This window comes from Bubalus kerabau, chromosome 7, assembly GCF_029407905.1.
Source record: "Bubalus kerabau isolate K-KA32 ecotype Philippines breed swamp buffalo chromosome 7, PCC_UOA_SB_1v2, whole genome shotgun sequence".
Taxonomy (NCBI): domain Eukaryota; kingdom Metazoa; phylum Chordata; class Mammalia; order Artiodactyla; family Bovidae; genus Bubalus; species Bubalus kerabau.
The window spans coordinates 28297907-28317965 of NC_073630.1; the positions used below are offsets into that span (position 1 = coordinate 28297907).

General features: G+C 36.9%; 1 protein-coding gene across 33 annotated transcripts in view; it reads right to left on the reverse strand.

Moving 5' to 3' along the window:
* DKK2 (dickkopf WNT signaling pathway inhibitor 2) overlaps nt 1–20059 on the reverse strand; it is a 583019-nt gene that overhangs the window by 211269 nt on the left and 351691 nt on the right. For 3 of the 33 annotated variants that reach the window (XR_008716834.1, XR_008716811.1, XR_008716820.1), the window contains one exon: nt 10818–10929. The exons of 23 other annotated variants lie outside the window; for them this stretch is intronic. The gene's annotated coding sequence lies outside the window, so the exon portion shown is untranslated. Of the gene's footprint in view, nt 1–9962; nt 10100–10817; nt 10930–15165; nt 15183–16425; nt 16441–20059 lie in introns of those variants that run through there. 7 more of the 33 variants (XR_008716813.1, XR_008716822.1, XR_008716836.1 and 4 more) reach the window with 7 other exon arrangements.

Here is a 20059-nt window from a genome sequence, read left to right on the forward strand (position 1 = left end):
AGATTAATCTTCCCCTCTCATCCTTTTTTTATATCCCTCAAGGGTTTTTTATTATCTAAACTGGTTTTTATATTATCTAAACCTAGAACCAGTTTAGATAATAGAAATTTCATATCCTAGTGAAAGTACAAGTCACTCAGTCATGTCTGACTCTTTGTGACCCCACGGATTATACAGCCCATGGAATTTTCCAGGCCAGAATACTGGAGTGGGTAGCTGTTCCCTTCTCCAGGGGATCTTCCCAACCCACGGATCAAACCCAGGTCTCCTGCATTGCTGTCAGATTCTTTACCAGCTGAGCCACAAGGGAAGCCCAAGAATACTGGAGCAGGTACCCTATCCCTTCTCCAGTGGATCTTCCCGACCCAGGAATCGAACTGGGGCCTCCTGCATTGCAGGCAGATTCTTTACCAACTGAGCTATCCAGGAGAAATTCACATCTATTCTACCTTGATACTTTGGTCAAAATATAAATTCTTACATCCAATTTCAAAGTCACAAATGGGGCTTCTGTCCTTGGAAGCCTGCTTGTTTGGTTCAGTCCATTTACACGGAGGGAGCAGCATTTGCTAATGGCTTTACAGGAGGGTTAGCAAACACAAGTTTTTTTCCCATAGCTTGTAACACAGATGAATTAACCCTGGCTGTGTGGGAACTGCAGTATATTAGGAGAAGGTGCCAGTTCAAAGAAATAGATTCCTTTTGGCCATTGTTGGTGCAGTGATACCAGACATTCTAATTTTTTAAGAAAAGTGGAAAATCCAGATTTATATGCTGTATCCTTTTTTTTTTTTTTTTTAATGTAAGCTTGAAGTGTTCTAGGACTTTGTTCAGACCTCGCACTAAAACATTAGTGGACCGGGTTCTGATATGGGCTGTACCCTCCACTATGCCCAGCTGTCATTCACATTCTTGTTCTTGGTGACTAGATGCTCAGGTGAGAGCTGGGCAGCTAAGCAACTCCAACTCCCACTCTGTCCTGACAGTAATGCTTAGCACAGAAATGGGACATTCTCTTCATCTACAAATAATATAAACAGTTAAGACAGTCTCAGTGCAAATCTGGAAGAGGGTGGGATGGTGGATAAATGTACTTTTGTTGTTCATGATGGGAGCTATTTTCACCTCCCCTGTGCATTTACAAACAGCCAGATGAACAAAACAAGCAGAACAGGTTTCCTTTAATCACACTAATCCTGGCCTAAGCATACTCCTCCTCCTGCTTAGCTTTGACTGTTCAAACGTTGGTGGTGATATAAGTGTTGAAGGTCATTATCTACCAGGGGGATTAATCCCCACTGGACAGTTGCGTTTGTAACCTAAATTTAAAAACATTTTTTCAGATGCTTTGAACCAATGATCTCATGCTGCTGAATCTTTGGTACCCTCCCAAGAACCTCAAATGAAATATTATCTTATGTATAGAGACAGATTTCCCAACTATTAATCCTATCACCTCCTCAATGTCCATACGCAGACATGCGCATCTGGGAGAAAAAAATGATGTTGAAGCAATGCTGCAACAGCTATGGGTATAATGGGTTCATTTTACTATCCGGCATCCTTTTGTCTATGTTTTTACATTTTTATAAAAAATAATGCAAATACATTAGAAACTTGGTTATAACAAATAACTATCAATATAACAAGACTTCCCTGGTAGCTTAGATGGTAAAGTATCTGCCCACAATGTGGGAAACCCGGGTTCAATCCCTGGGTTGGGAAGATCCCCTGGAGAAGGAAATGGCAACCCACTCTAGTACTCTTGCTTGGAAAATCCCATGGATGGAGGAGCCTGGTAGGCTACAGTCCATGGGGTCACAAAGAGTCCATGGGGTTGCAAACAGCTGGACACAATAAGAGTCAGACAATATAATCAGAATATTAGATTATTGGGCATAAATAATTTTTAAATTTATAAACTCAAAATATTATAATCACCTTGCCATGAAAATTGCATTGAATATCTACTGTTGAATCATTACCCCAGACAAATGCTTACATAGCTACCCAGTTTTTACTGGTTTACAATTCAATGCACAAAGTAACTTGAATTTTGTATGTTTTGACTTACTATTAACTATGTAGACAAGAATAGTTTAATGAATTTTTTCAAGAGTTAATTCTCACTATCAACTTAACATTTCACTGTTTTAAAATGCAGTATAGTGGCTAGGAGGAAGTAGGGACTTAAAAGTGTTTATGAAATAAAGAAGTGAATAAATAGTAGCTTAAACAGAGTACTAATACTATATGTTGACTCCTTACTTCAGGTTATTTTGAGCTTAGAGTATGGGAATGTGTATATCATGGTTATTGATTACATACTCAGAAAGTTACCATAAATATCACAGACACACACACACACACACATATATATATATACATATCCAATGAAGATATTGAATATATGTAAAAAGATTTCTTTGCCAACTTAGTTCTAAAGAGTTAATATTTGTTTAGCTATATTTAATTATAATATAAAAGCAAATTGTTTGAAGTCAAAATTCTTAATCTTTATCTGTATGTGCTAATTTATAGAACTGAATTTGTTATGTTTGGAGAAACACTGTACATGTGTATGACACATACCAAGACAAACTAAAATTTTATATATTAATTTCTCTAACTTTTAAATAATCTGGAACATAGTAAAAACCAGTTTGGGGGCTGCTGCAGAGCAAAAACGGCTAGTAAGATTTCTTCAAATTTTGGGTATTGAAGAGAAAGATATGTTTTATTAGAGTCAGAAAAATAGAAAGGAGGAACTCTAGCCAAAGTGTTATCACATTTAAAACAGACCCAAGTCTTGGATTTTCTCTAGACTTTTCTTCAAGCAAATCAAAGATGTGTTACTTACTTTAAGAGATCAAATCACCTTGAAATCTGTTTCATTTAAGAATCAGAATATTTAAGAAGGACCACAAATACATCTTCATCATTAGCAGTTACTTCAGGAAATAAGGAGATGCCTAGGATAGTATATTATTTGAAAGCTATGAATCATGGAGGTATTTAAGAAAGTTTGTTAACAAGCATTATAGAAAGGAATATAAATATTTGCTAAAGCCAAAATACTTTTTCCACTTTAAGAGAATAACTTGTATGTTCATAGCAAAACCATAAGGAGCCAGGAATTTTCCAATGGATGTGTCATTATAGGAAATGGTATTCTTATTGCCATCCAAGAAATTTTGCTGATGGGCAATATTTTCTGCTGGACTGTGTCACAGGAAATGGTAATCTAATTCATTCAGGAAGAAAAACTTATGTATAAAGTATGGGCCAACAGCTGGTATCTTGTTGGTCCTCATTCAAAGATAGCATAATTAAGGCAAATACGGTGAGTCTCTGTTCAAAAGACAATAACACTCTATGATTTTTATGGCTTTTTCTTTCAGACTTCAAAGCCTCTGATAAATAACATAGCATAAGCCATTCCATAGACAGGAGAGAGATAAGGGGAAAATACCATTCTCCTTACCTCATGGGCATAAAATCTGAAAAGAGGAGTGACTCCAAACCAGGCTTCTCTTCAGTTTTTTTTTTTTTTTTTTTTTTTTTTTTTTAAGGCACCGCATAAATCTAACAGAATGAATGCAGCCACCATGTTCCTAATTTATGTAAAACTACTTATTTTCTTATTTACTTTGATAATGTTGGCAGAAACAAATTGTTTCCTTGAATTTCCATTTCCCCTATAGCTTCCTTCTCTAATCCAGCCTCCAGACTATCAGGGTTTCCAAAACACAATCTGCTTCATTATCTTAATTAAAATCTTTAGTGGATCCACATGGTCTGCACTGAATTAACTAATGGATCCTCTCAGTAGCATTCTTCAATTTATGCCACTCTCCATTCATTTGTTTATTCAATAAATAACTCTCCCTACCATGTTCCCAACATTCTAATCATACTAAGATACTTAATATTACTTGCACAATATGATATACTTCTTTCTTTTCTTTGTTTCTCCTACTGGAAATGTTTTTACTCTTGTTCATCTGACAAAAGAAAATTCTAATTCATATCAAGATAAAATTCATACATTTTGCACTTTGAGAATCAACTTTTGAATATTTTATCTCAGAAAGCATATTTCTTCCTCTGTGTTCCCATAACAATTTGTTTCTTTCACTGAAAGTCAGGTACCACGGCTTATTCATATTTGTAACTTAATGTGCCCGGAATTCTGCCTGGAAACTCAATGAGGTATTTGTTAAATTGAAATAAATTAGATATAGATACTTACAGAACCCACTATTTCTTTGACATTGAGATTTTTTAAATCAGTAGTATGTCTACATCTCTGTACTACAAAGTGTGAGCATTGATGGTATATAAAGAAAATAGGTCTTAACTTGGATTTGTTTATAAATAGAAGGGAAGGGAAGACAAGTAAATAATAATGCATTTCTTCATTCAATGCAGTAGCTATGTTGAAACCTGATTCAAATAGAGGCCTTGTTCTTAGTAGTAATTATACTATAATTATTATAGTATACAATTATAAAATATGCTATACATGCTATAATAGTATATAATATAATTAATATCTTATTAATGTGCAATATTCAATATTACCTATTAAGAAATTTTCTATTCTTCTGAGGCTAACATCATTCTTTCTAAATTAATTCTCCATTTGTAGCAAGTGAAATATTTCCCCAGTTTTAGCACTTATACTGAGGTTTTCTGTTTCAAATAATGTTGGTTATTAATAGAGATGCTGTGATTTAAATATGTGCCTCTTACTGATGAATTCAGAAAGGCAGCACTAGCCATTTTTATTATAATTGCTCTGAGGCACTGAGATGCTTCTAAGAGCACAAAACTACAAATCAAACAATTTTAAATCTCTAAATGACTCTCCATAGCCAGACCACTAAATTTTACTCATTCCAGCAAAGAGGAATAGGTGATTTCATGTCTTGAGAGTGGTTGTAACTATAACCTGAGTCCCTCTTTAAAACGAGTTTTCAATGATGAGTCAGTTCAGTTCAGTTGCTCAGTCATGTCCGCCTCTTTGCAACCCCATGAATCACAGCACACCAGGCCTCCCTGTCTGTCACCAACTCCCAGAGTTCACCCAAACTCATGTCCATTGAGTCGCTGACGCCATCCAGTCATCTTATCCTCTGTCATTCCCTTCTCCTCCTGCCCCCCATCCCTCCCAGCATCAGGGTCTTTTCCAAAGAGTCAACTCTTTGCATGAGGTAGCCAAAGTATTGGAGTTTCAGCATCAGTCCTTCCAATGAACACCCAGGACTGATCTCCTTCAGAATGGACTGGTTGGATCTCCTTGCAGTCCAAGGGACTCTCAAGAGTCTTCTCCAACATCACAGTTCAAAAGCATCAATTCTTCAGGGCTCAGCTTTCTTCACAGTCCAACTTTTGCAAAACTAGTTGATACCTAAATGACTTTCCTATGTAAATTTGTTCTAAAGTAATTCTGATCTGCATGCAAGTACTGTATGTGGTATGTAGCTAAAAAAACAACAACAACGTAAATGAGCTAAGGTGATCTTTAAGACACATATGAGATAGTTGATAGAATTAATTGCTCTTTCTTCCCTGGTGGTTCAGTGGTAAAGAATCTACCTTTCAATGTAGGAGATGCAGATTCGATCCCTGGGTCAGGAAGATCTCCCAGAAAAGGAAATGGCAATCCACTCCAGTATTCTTGCCTGGGAAATCCCAAGGACAGAGGATCCTGGTAGACTACAGTCCATGGGGATTGCCAAAGAGGCAGACACAACCTAGCAACTAAAGAACAATAACAACAAAATTCTACAGTGATTTATGTTACTAAGAATTTCTGGCTTTTATGCTGAGCTTTATTTGTCATCAGATCAATGAAATAACCATATTGAATCCAAAGCATTCCAATTTATTTCTGTAAAAAGCATAGAATATGCTGCTGTGGTATATATGGATGATTGGCCCATTTACCTCTGAATTTCCTTAGATATATGTGATACAGTGTGAATTATGTGGTCTGATATGTAAAGAATGGTTAATCATAGAAACCAACAAATTATAGAAGAAATATCATTTGGAACACCAATATATGGGCTACATGACAAATAAAATTTTTGTTTTGCTGCTGCTGCTGCTGCTGCTAAGTCGCTTCAGTCATGTCCGACTCTGTGCGACCCCAGAGACAGCAGCCCACCAGGCTCCCAAATCCCTGGGATTCTCCAGGCAAGAACACTGGAGTGGGCTGCCATTTCCTTCTCCAATGCATGAAAGTGAAAAGTGAAAGTAAAGTCGCTCAGTCGTGTCCGACCCCCAGCGACCCCATGGACCACACCCACCAGGCTCTTCTGTCCATGGGATTTTCCAGGCAAGAGTACTGGAGTGGGGTGCAATTGCCTTCTCCGATGCTAAAGTTTCAATTCAAGGAAGGAAGAATGATATGGTATGTAAGATTGTGCAGGAACTTTACATTTCAGAGACAATAGAAAAAGAAATACATCTCAAGAAAAAACTTCTGAGAAAGGGGTGATTTCCGAGTCTTTCCAAATTTCCAGAAGACCATGACACAAATTTTTTCTACAAATACAAGATTTACCGAGAAGTTCAGGAAGAGACAATGAAGTAGCTTGGAAGAGAAATTCTCAGTATGTAAATCTACTAACTTTCCAAATCTACTGAGGTCTCCAGAACATGTGTTGCTCACTCTAGATCTAGTAAAAAAAGAATCTAGAAAACACAGATGCATTTTTTAATCATTTTTAGAGTCCAATTTATGTACATACCATTAATATTGTCTTTTGGCTCTAATGAGGCAGATTTCTAATAGCAAAAAAAAAAGCTCATTTTTATTAAGTAAGTATCACTTAGTCTTAATAGAACCTAACTACTCAAACAATCTCATAGGGAAACAGGGATATTTATAATTGTTCATAAGAAAAAGCATGTTTTGCATAAATTATTACACTAAGAAATAAATGTATTATATAGCATATAAGGAATACAAGAGGATACTTTTGGAGTCAAATAACATAATATATTTTGTATCTTTCATTATTTTTCTATAGAGCGTACAAGCATGAAACTGTCAGTCAGCTCTTCCTAACTTATGGATTTGAAAATAAGTTAGCTTGCTTCAGTCCTAGTCACAGTTATTTGCAGGGTTTTTCTTGTGTCGTATCCCAAAACGGTGCTAAAATTGATTTCCTTCTATGAAAAATTATTTTGGTACATTTCACATGTATCCCAAGCTTCAGTGACATTTGTGTGTGCTGCGTGCTAAGTCGCTTCAGTTGTGTCTGACTCTGTGTAACCCTATGGACTACAGACTGCCAGGCTCCTCTTGACTATAGTGAATGGAACATAAGAAAGGAGAAACATTTTAGTTCTTATGCAGTCACTCAGAAGTCTTTAACTTCTTTAAAACCAAGAATTATTTTCTCCATTAATAGAACAACAGGGTTCCTAGGCTTGAAATATATATATATCTTTAGCAAAAGAGTTGCAAACCCACAGCATTTGTGAAATAAAATATCATTAATTATGCATTTCTATCTCAAACTCCATGCCAATTTTTTCCTTTACAAACTACACATAGGTATTTCTTGACTCAATATTTTATATAATAAATAATAGATTTGGGTTAAGATTATTTTTACAAAGGATCAATGTTACAAATGGTTGAATCTTGTCCTTTTGATTAAGTCTATCCTGAATGACAGGATTTCCAGGTGGCTCAGTGGTAAAGGAATCCACCTGCCAATATAGAAGATGCAGGTTCAATCCCTGGGCTGGGAAGATCCCTGGAGAAGGAAATGGCAACCTACTCAAGTACTCTTGTGTGGGAAATCCCATGGACAGAGGAGCCTGGCAGACTATTGTCGATGGGGTTACAAAGAGTTGGACATGACTTAGCAACTAAACAGAGACAGCAGCATCCAGAATGGCATACTTTCATTGAGTTTTACTCAATCTTTTATTCTGGGCAAAAACTAATGGTCAATATGGGCTAAATGGTTTCCCGGTACTCGTGCTCTATTCAGATCTGCTGGGAAGATCTCCCATAGCTCTTTCCGGAGAATAAAGATTGGGAGGAATGGCCTAGTGACTTAATCAAGTAATTTTAAAGAACATAAAATCTTTCTATGTTCTGACTCCACCCATTTTCTTTTTACACATTTGATTTGTTTGATCAGTACAAATATGTCTGATATTGAAAGCAGAATGATCCTTCTATATGCTTATGCTATGGCTATAACTATCAGAATTCTTAACCAGAAACTGGTTCAGCTTATCAACTATTATCAAAAAAGATTGCTTAAAAGCATTTACTTTAAAACCAAAATGATTTGGGTCAGTTATTTTTCAAAATGTAACTGATCCTATCAACACCATATAACAAGATAATTAATTTAGTTACATGTACATTCATAACTAATTCATCCTGTCATATTCACCAAGGAAATTAGTTTCTTATAACCAGATGTTCCATCAGTGCATTTGCCGAGATTTTTTTTTTTTTCTATAGCCTTAGTGGGTGGCTGGTAACTTATGCTTTGAAAATGTTTCAATCTAAATCATCTTGGTCGCATTGTATAGTGAAGAACTTGGAGACGTAATAATTAATTTGTTCATATGCTGAAAAAGACTCAGAAACTGTTTCTTAAGTAAACTCTTAGACCTGTTTATTCTGTTGGCCCACTTCAATGTGGAAATTGGGTGGTCATCTATTCAAGAAGTAGTGTTAAGTTTCGATCTGGTTTCCACAAAAAGTTGTCAACCCTCCTGTTCAGTCGGTTTATTTTTAAAATACTGAGTCTGTCCTTAATAAGTAACAAAGAATTATTTATTACCAGAGAACATACTTCCAAATTGTTTGCTAGCTGACTTCTATCAGAAGTCATTTGAAAGGAATTTCATTTCTAGAGATTGTTTTGAAAAAAATGAAGTGTATGCCTCTCTCTAGACATCCTAATTTTTAACCCCTGAATCATGCTGTGATATTTACTTAACCTCTGACAAGATACTTTCTTTGTTGTACTTTGACATTTTCCCCCTGGCTTACATTAATGGGTGCCCTGAAAATGCTTTATGAAATGGGCTACTACAGTTACTCAATAACGCTATTAAAATGTCATCCACTATATAAACCAGAATCCTCCATACAAAGACCCACTCAAGATGTGGGCCTTTGAGCCTGACCTTACAAACAACTAACATGTCTTCTCCTTAAGTGATAATATGATTCCTCTAAACTAATCACATCTCTTTTTTGGTTCAACTGCCAAGAAGCTCAGAGTTAATTGTATTAATTAGAGGTATGTTATTACTAAGGTCTTTATAGTATACATTTCTTAATCACAAATTTTCTGAGTTTGCTTTTTTCTTCTATATTTTTCATGGCCTTGGCTTTTTATTGTATGCATGTATTTCTGGGTTTTGTGTATATCGCTGAAAGATATTCCAAAATGTTTTATAAAACAAAGTGGTTCTAGCCAAAGAGAAATAATCACATATCCCACTATATTTTAAAAGATACTGAAAAAGGTGTGAGTGGAAGTGAAAAAAAAAGTTGAAGTGGTAACAGAAAAAATCACTAGAGCACTAAAAATGAGCAAAGTAAAGGTAGTAATATGTGAAATTAGAAGTAAAGAATATGAGGAGATTGAAGGAGACTCTGGCAAAAAGAAGAAAATAAATACAGTTTAAATGTAGTAAGTATATGAAAAGAAATATTAACTAAAAGGCATCATCTGCAGGCAGGAGAAGAAAAAAACTGAATACTTTGACACACAGCAGAATTCAAGTAACATGCCAACGAAACAATGCCCTCTTTAACCATGCAATATTCTGAACAAATGAAAATGAGGCCAGGTCACCGTCTTTCATGCCATCATGTCCTAGGTTCATTATATATATTTAATGAACGCTGTATTTACATTTCTCAAAACACCACCAAACATTTAAAACCCAGGTGTTAAAAGTTACTCTTTATTAATATTCTCAAAGCCATGAATACACTTAATCAATGAATTCAAATTCAATAAACACAGCTTCCCTCTTGCTTTGAAGAGTAACCTCTAGCACCAGATTCAGAACAATGAAGCAGGGTTGGTGGAGGAGACTGCAGAGACAAGAATGGTGACGAACCTTTCACAACTCAGACTGAGGGAGCCAGTCTTTCCCTTCCCCATGTTTTTCCCAAACAATTCATTTGCATTACCCTCTTCCCTCTAGGTGGCTTGCTTTTGCCAAGCCTTTCAGCAAGGCCTTAAATGACAACAGTGCTTGTCAAGTGTGGCCCCTTGACCAGCAGCAAGAGTGTCATCTGGGAATACCTTACAAATGTAAATTCTGGAGCTCCACCCTAGACCTACTGAATCAGAAATTCTGGGAGTGGGGCTCTAGCCATGTGTGTTACATTGGACCTTCTTGGTGTTCATAATGCATGATCAAGTTTGCTCTTGATACAAGACAAAACTTTTAGTGGACTACAGGAATACATGGATATAAGGAGCAGATGTCTTCTCACTTAGTTATTACACGTGACGTGAAAACAGTAATAGAAGCAGAGCTAGAAAAGGAGGATAGAAAACTGCAGAAAAAGAAAATAAGCAAATGACATCTTGCCATTTGATTGTTCCAGATGCTCAGATGTATATTTGAATGTTCATATTTTAATTGTTTAAAATTTACTATTTGCACATTTTTGTCTCTGCTGTTCATTCTTGGTCTGAAAAGAGAAAGTCCTATACTAGGTTTACTAAGCAAAACGGGTACTAAGACTTCACATTCTTTCAACTTTCTTAACTCATTATCCTCATACAGAGAGCATAACTCACCTTCAATTCCTAAATCATTCTGCAAATGATCAAGTTTCCTCTTAGCTTTAGCTCCATACAGGGATCAACATCACCAGCGCAATTCCGTCACCCCTGAGGTAAGACTCTGCAGCTGTTAAAACAGTGCATGCCCTGTAACAACATGCTGGCGTAGGGCAGGAAGCAAAGAAGGATTCTATTTCTAACTGAACCTCTGATGGGAATTGAAACACGTGGTATTTGATTTCTAGTACTGGAATTCATCTGCTTATCATAAACTTTTCAGTGGCACACTTTCTCTTACCCTCCTCCTTTCTATCACTCCTAAATACACATTCACCCCCTCGATTACTCCTTAATTTTGGTCTTTCAATAACTGGATCTGGTGCTATCTTTTCTGAAAGCAGGTACCTTAAGTATTGCAATGTCTCCATACTGTTAAGAGGAGGAAATTGCCACCTGCTTCCCTATAAGTAGAGATGATTTACAGAAAAACAATGAAGATAATCCTAAAAAGAGGGGCTTAAATATTGGATTACTTGGGCTAACTGAGGGAAGATTAATGAGCAGATTGACCACACAATTCCCATATTTTAAATCTGGGAAACTGTTCAGAGCAAAAGGAGGGAGTGGTTATTATAGACTTTGCCAAGACAACTGACCCATGCTGGGACCATTTTGGGCAAACCAGAAATAAGCTCATTCTATTAACTGAAAACTTTTTGGCTGACTTCAACTATATGAGGGATTTTAATGAGAAAAATATTTATCATTTACTCTCCGTATCCATGGAAGACCAATTAAGAATAAAAGCAGGACAGATTTTGTATGTGTATTTATATGTTTACTGAGGACTTTACTACCACTGGACTCATTATCTAAATTAAACATGTCATCATATAAATTTAAATTTTCATGGTCCAGTTATTAATTACAGAATTAGATCATCTTGAATTTCAAAATATTAATTGCAAAAATAGATACTGTGGGAGGTGACGAGTTGCCATTCCTGAGGACTCATTGCCTCTGCTCATAACTCACTGCACTGAAACACACTAGAAGATTGAATTGTTTGTGGGTGCTGTACCAAAATTATGCAGTTATAAAGTACTCTGAAAGCAAAAAGAGTAAGATGCTCTTTCCAGATTCCTTCCTAATATATATAGTTCAAGATATTTTTTTTTAGTTATTTGGAGGTCTTCCATTGGAGAAGGAAATGGCAACCCACTCCAGTGTTCTTGCCTGGAGAATCCCAGGGACGGGCGAGCTTGGTGGGCTGCCGTCTATGGGGTCGCACAGAGTCGGACACGACTGAAGTGACTTAGCAGCAGCAGCAGCATATATAACTACTCTCTCAACTTGTCAGCACACTGCCAAGGGTTGGACTATATAGAAAGCCATTTAAGAAAGTATAGACAAAGCAGCTTCACATTGTTTTGTTGGTATCCTTTGTATAAATATTTTGTTCTCTGTAGATATTTTTCTTTTGAAGCACTCAGAATTTCTACACATTGCAAAAGCTGGCATCTATCTGAGGGGTCAAATTTAATAATGAGATTTGACATTATCAGATTTAATCATGAAATCTGACACTGTTAGAATCTTGGCTTTCAGGAGCAAGAGTTACTACAACATATTTTGGGGGATGAAAGGAAGGAAGGAAGTGAAGTGGGAAGGAAAGAAAGTAGGAAGGAAGGGAATATGGAAGGAAATTTTTCTCAAAATGTCCCCAAGATATTTTATGTCTTTAAGAAGTACTGAAACATAATAATATACTATATTTTTTATATATTAACATATGTTACATTTTCTTATTTCTTCCAGATCTCTTGATTCAAGACAAAAATTTTAGAACTATAAATGACAGAGCACCTACTCTCATAAAATGAAAAATATCGAGTTTTTTTTTAACTTTACAATATTGTATTGGTTTAATTTTTGTAGAGGTAGAATTTTATTAATAAATTCTACCTCTACAAAAATTAAAGGAACATATCTGATTAATTTAGTGACTTTTAATTTAAAAAAAAACATTTAAGACATTTGAAAATTATTGGATAAAAACTTTGAATAGATCCATCCTGAGTTCTCATACACACGACCAACCACGCACTACTCTTGTTATCTGTTCAATATACATTCCCTTCATCTCTTGTTATAACATTGCATGCAACTCATAACTAGGTCCTGATAGTAGTTTCCAGGCAAAATCCCTCACAAGGAGAGGTTGGTTCTGTCTGAGATGTTCTTGGAAGGAGATACAAAGAAGAGCTTTGCTGAACAGGGTACATACATTCTACAGAGCGATAAGGTTAGAGAAGTGGGAAGTCATTGAGAAAATCAATGAGATGTAACTGCGGGTAACGGTAAGAGACAAGGCCAAACATTTATTGAGGTGAGATTTCCCCCTGAGCCCTCTGCATTTTATCTTCCAGGCCGAAGGAAGCCCTGGAGGTTTGTGGAAGGGGATTTAAGTCAGGGTCTATGAGAATTGGACTGGTAGCAGTGTACACAAGAGAATAATTTTGGAAACAGATACGCCAGTATGGATTTTACTGGTCATCAGAGAATGAGGCTAATGGGGATCTAAATTAGGATATTGATGAGGGTAGCGGGTAAGAAAAGGATAAATGCAAAACCTAGTATAAGAAAATAATCCAGGTGATATTATTAGTGACAACATGAGAGTCTAACAAGAGGAAAGAATTTTACAGTTCTAAAGTATGAGTCTTGCTGACTTAGATGGTTGAGGTACCCTTTTTTGAAACAAGTTTGAAGCAGTGAAATATGGAAATGGTATGTAAAAGAAGAATTTGATCTGAGTCACAGCAAACTGAGATAATAGGAAATTCTAATAAAAATACTGAGTGAAGTGGGAACAGTTGATGATGTGAACTGGTAGAGATGTGATATTTGAAGCTAAGGAAATGGATCAACTCTTTGGTATACAGATTTTTATATATAGTGTGTTTATGAAGGCCTAAATGGGCCTAGGCAAAAAGGATCTAGTAAAGGAAGCAGAGTAAAAAGAGAGAACTGTGAATCCTGTGGGCTTCCCTGGTGGCTCAGACGGTAAAGAAACTGCCTACAAGGTAGAAGACCCAGGTTCGATCCCTGGGTCAGGAAGATCCCCTGGAGGAGAGAATGGGTCCACTCCAGTATTCTTGCCTGGAACCCCATGGATAGGGGTGCCTGGCAGGCTACAAGCCATGGGGTCGCGAAGAGTCGGACATGACTGAGCGGCTAATTGTTTTGTATGTGAATCCGGTCAGGAAAATAGGAAGCACACTAGGTTTTTCTAAAATGGAATTGAATATAGTAAGTCAGTTAATAGATATTAGGTGGTTGGAAGAACAGAAAAAGTACTGCTGAGTTTGCACAGAGATTAATAACTGTAGGAAGCAGCTACTGTCCCTTGGACTGGGAAAACAGAGGAGAGGAGGTGGTAATTTCAGAACCTTGAATTTGGATGAGGGACTCAGTAAAGCTGGTGTTTGGTCCTTGGGAGAAAGCGCCTTGAAGTTCGTTCTCAGAATTCCAGTCTGGCAGGTGCCAAGAACTCTGCATAGGGGACACAGTTCAACAAGTGCCCAGAAGAGTGTGCCCCAGTGTGTGAAGGAATACGAGAGCAGCTCACACTCCAGCCTTTAAAGCAAACATGTTCTTGGTGCAAACAAGTATTAGTGGCACAAGAAACTGGAGGCTGCAGCCAGCTATCTACTGTTAACTGGAACGATGCTGCTGCTCACTGGAAACCCAGAAAGGCGGCCTCACTTTCCCTTCCGCCTCTCTAGGGCCCCCTACTGGCAGGGCCTAACAGAAGCCAGCGGATGAGGCAAACTGGGAAAAGTTATTTATAGAGTTCCACATCCAGCCCTTATCAGTTCAGTCACTCAGTCGTGTCCGACACTTTGCGACCCCATGGACTGCAGCACGCCAGGCCTCCCCATCCATCACCAACTCCCAGAGTTTACTCAAACCCACATCCATTGAGTCAGTGATGCCATCCAACCATCTCATAGCTCTATAGAGCAGAGTAGAAAAGGGTGTCTAGAATTGAGAGACAATAGATAATCAACACATCTAGAGAGGAACAGATGCCTAAGGAACAATGAGGGTTTGATAAGAAAGAGGAGGAAAACTCTAATGGAAGTTGAAAATATGTCAAAGAAAATGGACTAGGCAAAGAACTTTGCATTTAGTGATTAAGCTAAATGAAATGTTTTTAAAGAGCTTAGTGTTGGAGAAAATTCTCATAAAAAACAGTGACCAGTCTCAATGTTTTTGATTAACCTGTCGGTTTTTCCATTACTTTAATACATTTAAAAATATTAAGTAAAATTTTTATTATATCTGCAGTGCATGATAAATAATATTCCAAAATATCTGCAACAAGAACAAAAAGGATGGTATATTTTAAGTGACAGTATTAACAATAAAGTGTGAAACATTTTTACCAAAATAGTACTGGCTTGTCTAAGAAATATACTTATAAAATATACCAGTCTCTACTTTTTTCACTGTCACCAACACATTTTTAGAATTCTTATTAAATTCCGTCTGAGTCACTGGAAAGACATGAGTAGCCCATGTAGGAACCAATGATTTAATATTATTTTAGGATGCCGCTGGCACAGTGCTGGAGACTCAGCATGAAAGAGTGGCACAAAGAAAGTTCTCTTCCTCCCTCCTGCAGAGGAGAGAATTCTATCCCACCATCATCTCTGCTCTTTCCCTTCCCCCCCACAGAGCCTAAAAAAATTTGCCTAGAATGTACATTCCACAGTCCTCTGAAGTATTATAGTAATATTAATAAATTCCTTACATGACATTTGGACAAAAGCCAGGAAGAGATACAAAAACGGAGGTGTCTTTCAGGTCTGAAGTGGGTTTTTTAAATTCTCCATGTTTAAGAAAAAGGAAAGCTAAAGCTTGTTAGCTGTAAGTATAATGATTTGCATATCAAGTACTAGGAGAACAGCTTATGCTAAATTCTGTGGGTATTCTGTATTTATTTGCATGGCAGGGCATGGAACTAGCACCATATTTTGTTAGTGGAGCAGATCAGAGACTAACAGGAGTAAAATAATCCCAACTTCATGTAAAAGGAAAAAAAGGTTGAATGAAAGTCAAACATAATGATAAAGCTTCCTCTTTTGTTAAATTACCACCCCCTTTTCACTTTCAGGTAGTAAATTACATATTCAGGGAAGTTCCTTTAAGCCTCTGAAGTGCTGTCTTCTGAAATTGTGCTTCTGAACACCCTAGGTTACTTTATTTTTCCTACCAGTTTATATTTTAAAAGCTATATACAAATGTATTGTATACACACACACAAACACACAACAGTTTAGAAAGATTGCTGGACAAATTGTTATTTGGTAGAGAAACAAGAGCAGATCCATGGCAAATAAGTCACTTCAGTTGTGTCTGACTCTCTGCGACTCCATGGACTGTACCCTGCCAGGCTTCTCTGTCTATGGGATTCTTCAGGCAAGAATACTGGAATAGGTTGCTGTGCCCTCCTTCAAGGGATCTTCCCGACCCAGGGATCGAACCCACATCTCTTCTCCTTCTGCATTGGCAGGCAGGTTCTTTACCACTAGGGCCACCTGGGAAGGCTAATTGCAAACAGAGTTGTGCCCTAATACTATGTTAATCAGTATTGATTCCATAGGTCATCTTATAAGATAAAATGTACATATTTATATATGAGTGACCATCCATTATTGCTGCACTGTGTCATTTCTGAATAAATACTCAACCATATAAGCCAGGCAATATTATTCTCATTTGACAAATGAAAGAAAAAAAAAAAAGAGGACCCTGTCCAAGTTTACATAGCTCTACGAAAGATTTAGAAAAGTCTAGTGTCCAAGTTCTTGCCACTAAACTGTACTGAAAAATGCCTATCTACCACTTTAACCAAACAGAGCAACCAAACAGAGTGTACGGAATGCTGTGTGTGCTAAGAGGAATCATTGACTAGTCCGTTTAGAAAAATGATGCTCCAGGATTCATGTTTTAGAAGTATTATGCATGTGTGCTAAGTTGCTTCAGTTGTGTCTGACTCTTTGAAATCCTATGTACTGTAGCCCACGAGGTTCCTCTGTCCATGGGATTCTCCAGGCAAGAATACTTTAGTGGGTTGCCATTTCCTTGTCCAGGGGATCTTCCAGACCCACAGATCGAACCTGCGGCTCCGGCATTGCAGGTGAATTCTTGACCGCTGAGCCGCTGCAGATATTGGGAACTATTCTGCCACCAGCTGTATATATCAAGTACAGCAATAGAAAGTCCTTCAGAAAAATCAGGCAGAGCTAGGATGGGGGTTGGGGGTGACTACTGTTCTGGCTCAAAAAATAAAAGAGGAGAGACCTCTGATATTTTTTAAAAAGAAGTAAATTTTCCCATTGAAGCCAAGAATCTGGTTTCAAGGGCACTGAGGACTTACTGCTTTTATTTCACAGTCATCAGGGAATCCCCACCAACCATCACAGTGCCAGACATAGAGATCAACTGAAATTGTTGAATTAATGAGCTCAAAAGAGCCGACATGCCTTGGACTTCCAAAAACTATTTCCAAAACCTACGTGGAGATTCAAAGATAAGAAACCAAGACATAAAAGAAGAGCATATTTTTCTGAAACTTGTTCCTCAGAAAACTGCATTCCCAACAGATGATAAAAAACTGATGGTTGGGCAATGATTTGTAATTACACAGGTTTTTTTTCTGAGCTCATAGATGACTAAGGAAATCACACTATTTTCTTTAATCCCAGAGCAAACAAAGATGTGGTTAAAAGTATAACACATCTATTACTTGTACCCTCTCAAAACATGAAACATGCATATTTCATGGATACATCCTTAACTGAATGACCCAGTGATAAACTGGTGTTTCTCCTATGATTGAGAGAAAACATTTTGTTTTGGAAATATATTTTATTTTTAAGGTTCCTTTGGGATTTATTAGATTGAAAAAGTGGTTGTGGGGGTGTCTGAATGTTTTTAAGGAATAAAAATTATTTGGGCAACATCCTCCAACATCTAAGATACCTGAACTTAGAATTGCTCTCGGGGGACACAGAGATCTATCCATGCAGCCAAAACTCTGATCCTTAGCCAATTGCTTATAGGCTGCCCTGAGATCCAAAGTCAGTCCTACATTCCAGAGCTGCACTGGGTCTTAAAACAGCCTGAGTCTCCATCAGAGCAAATCGCAGCAACTGGGGACCAGGGATATCTGTTAGAATGTGCAAAAGCTAGAAAATAATATAATTTGCAGTTATGTTGACCAATATGGCTGAAACTCAGTAGAAAATAGTACACTTCTAGGGCTGTAAAAAAAAAAACTTCAAAACAGAGCCATGAGAGGCTATCAAGTTATAGTTTTTAAAAATATTGTGGGTGAATGAATAATTGTGGCAAATTGTCCGTGATTATGTTCAAGCACTAAACTTTGGCCACAAACAGACTATGAAATGTATTTTAGTATGTTTAACATATTACATGTTACACATTATACATATATTCTTATAGATCATATTATTATACAGCATCACCTTTCAAATGTATGTAGGTACAGTTGTGATTAATATGATACAAATTTAGTCGTGTTACTGTATGTATAGTCACTTTTAAATTATCACACATCTTCCTAACCATTAGATGTTAGAAGGGTAAAAAAAATGGTGAAAGACATGAAGTTTTTCTTTGTGTGTGTGTGATTTTTCTACATGTGCAATCTTTTTAAACTGATCTAAATCTTTTTATATTTACATGTATTTTGTATTAGTTTTAGATATACAACATACTGATTTGATAATATGCATATATTGCAAAATTATTGCCAAAATAAGTTTAGTTAACAAGTATCACCACGTAGTTACAATTTTTTTTTATTGTGATGAAAACTTTTAAGATTTACTCTCTTAGTAACTTTCAAATATAAGATACAGTACTGTTAACTAGTCACCATGCTGTAAATTACATCCCCAGAAATTATTTACAACTGGAAGTTTGTACCTTTTGACCATCTTCACTCATTTTGCCAATCTCCCGTCTCCTACCTCTGGCAACCACCAATTTGTTCTTGGTATCTATGAGTTTGGACATTTTAGATTTCACATATGAGATCATATACAGTATTTGCCTTTGTCTGACTTTGTTCACTTAGCATAATGCTCTTAAGGTCCCTACCTGATATCAGAAATTACAGGATTATTTTCTTTTATACGGCTGAATAATATTCCTGTGTGTGTACTGTGCTGTGCTAAGTCACTTCAGTCGTGTCTGACTCTTTGTGATACCATGGACTATAGCCTGCCAGGCTCCTCATCCTAGGGACTCTCCAGGCAAGAATACTGGAGTGGGTTGTCCTGCCCTCCTCCAGGGAATCTTCCCAACCCAGTATGGAACCTGCGGGTCTTATGTCTCCTGCAAATATACACAATTTTCTTTATCCACTTCCCTGGTGGCTTAGATGATAAAGAATCCACCTGCAAGGTGGGAGACCTGGGTTCAATCCTTGGGTTGGGAAGAACCCCTGGAGGAGGGTATGGCAACCCACTCCAGTATTCTTGCCTGGAGAATTCCCATGGATGGAGGAGCCTGGCAGGCTATAGTCCATGGGGTCGAAAAGAGTTGGACACAACTGAGAAACTAAGTGTGCCCACGTGCACACACACACACGTCCACTGGTGAACACTTAGGCTGTTTCCATGCATTGGCTATTGTAAATATGCTGCAAAGAGCTTCCTTTGGATAAACAGCCAGAAATGGAACTGCTGGGTCATATGGTAGTTTTATTTTTATATTTTCGAGGAAATTCCATACTGTATTCCATAGTGGCTGCACCAGTTTACATTCCCACCAACAGTGAACGAGGGCTGTTTTTACAATCAAAGAACTCATAATATTTTTGCAATTCTTAAAAACTTGGAACCATCACATCAGGACTTTTTTGTCTCTTCTATTTGTTCCATTCTCTCTTTCTGGGACTCCCTTTAGACACATAGTAGAGCTTTTCATTTTATCTTTCTTGAAGATAATTCATCAATTTTTTTCCTTTTTTAAAATTTTAATTATTTTTAAAATTAATTTATTGATTTTAATTGGAGGCTAATTACTTTAAAAATTTTTTAAGACAAATCATGATTTGTCTTTTTAGAAGAACTTAAGAACAGAGATGAACAGTACTGAAATGAAAAATAAATTAGAAGAAATCAATAACAGAAAAACTGAGGCAGAAGAATAGATAA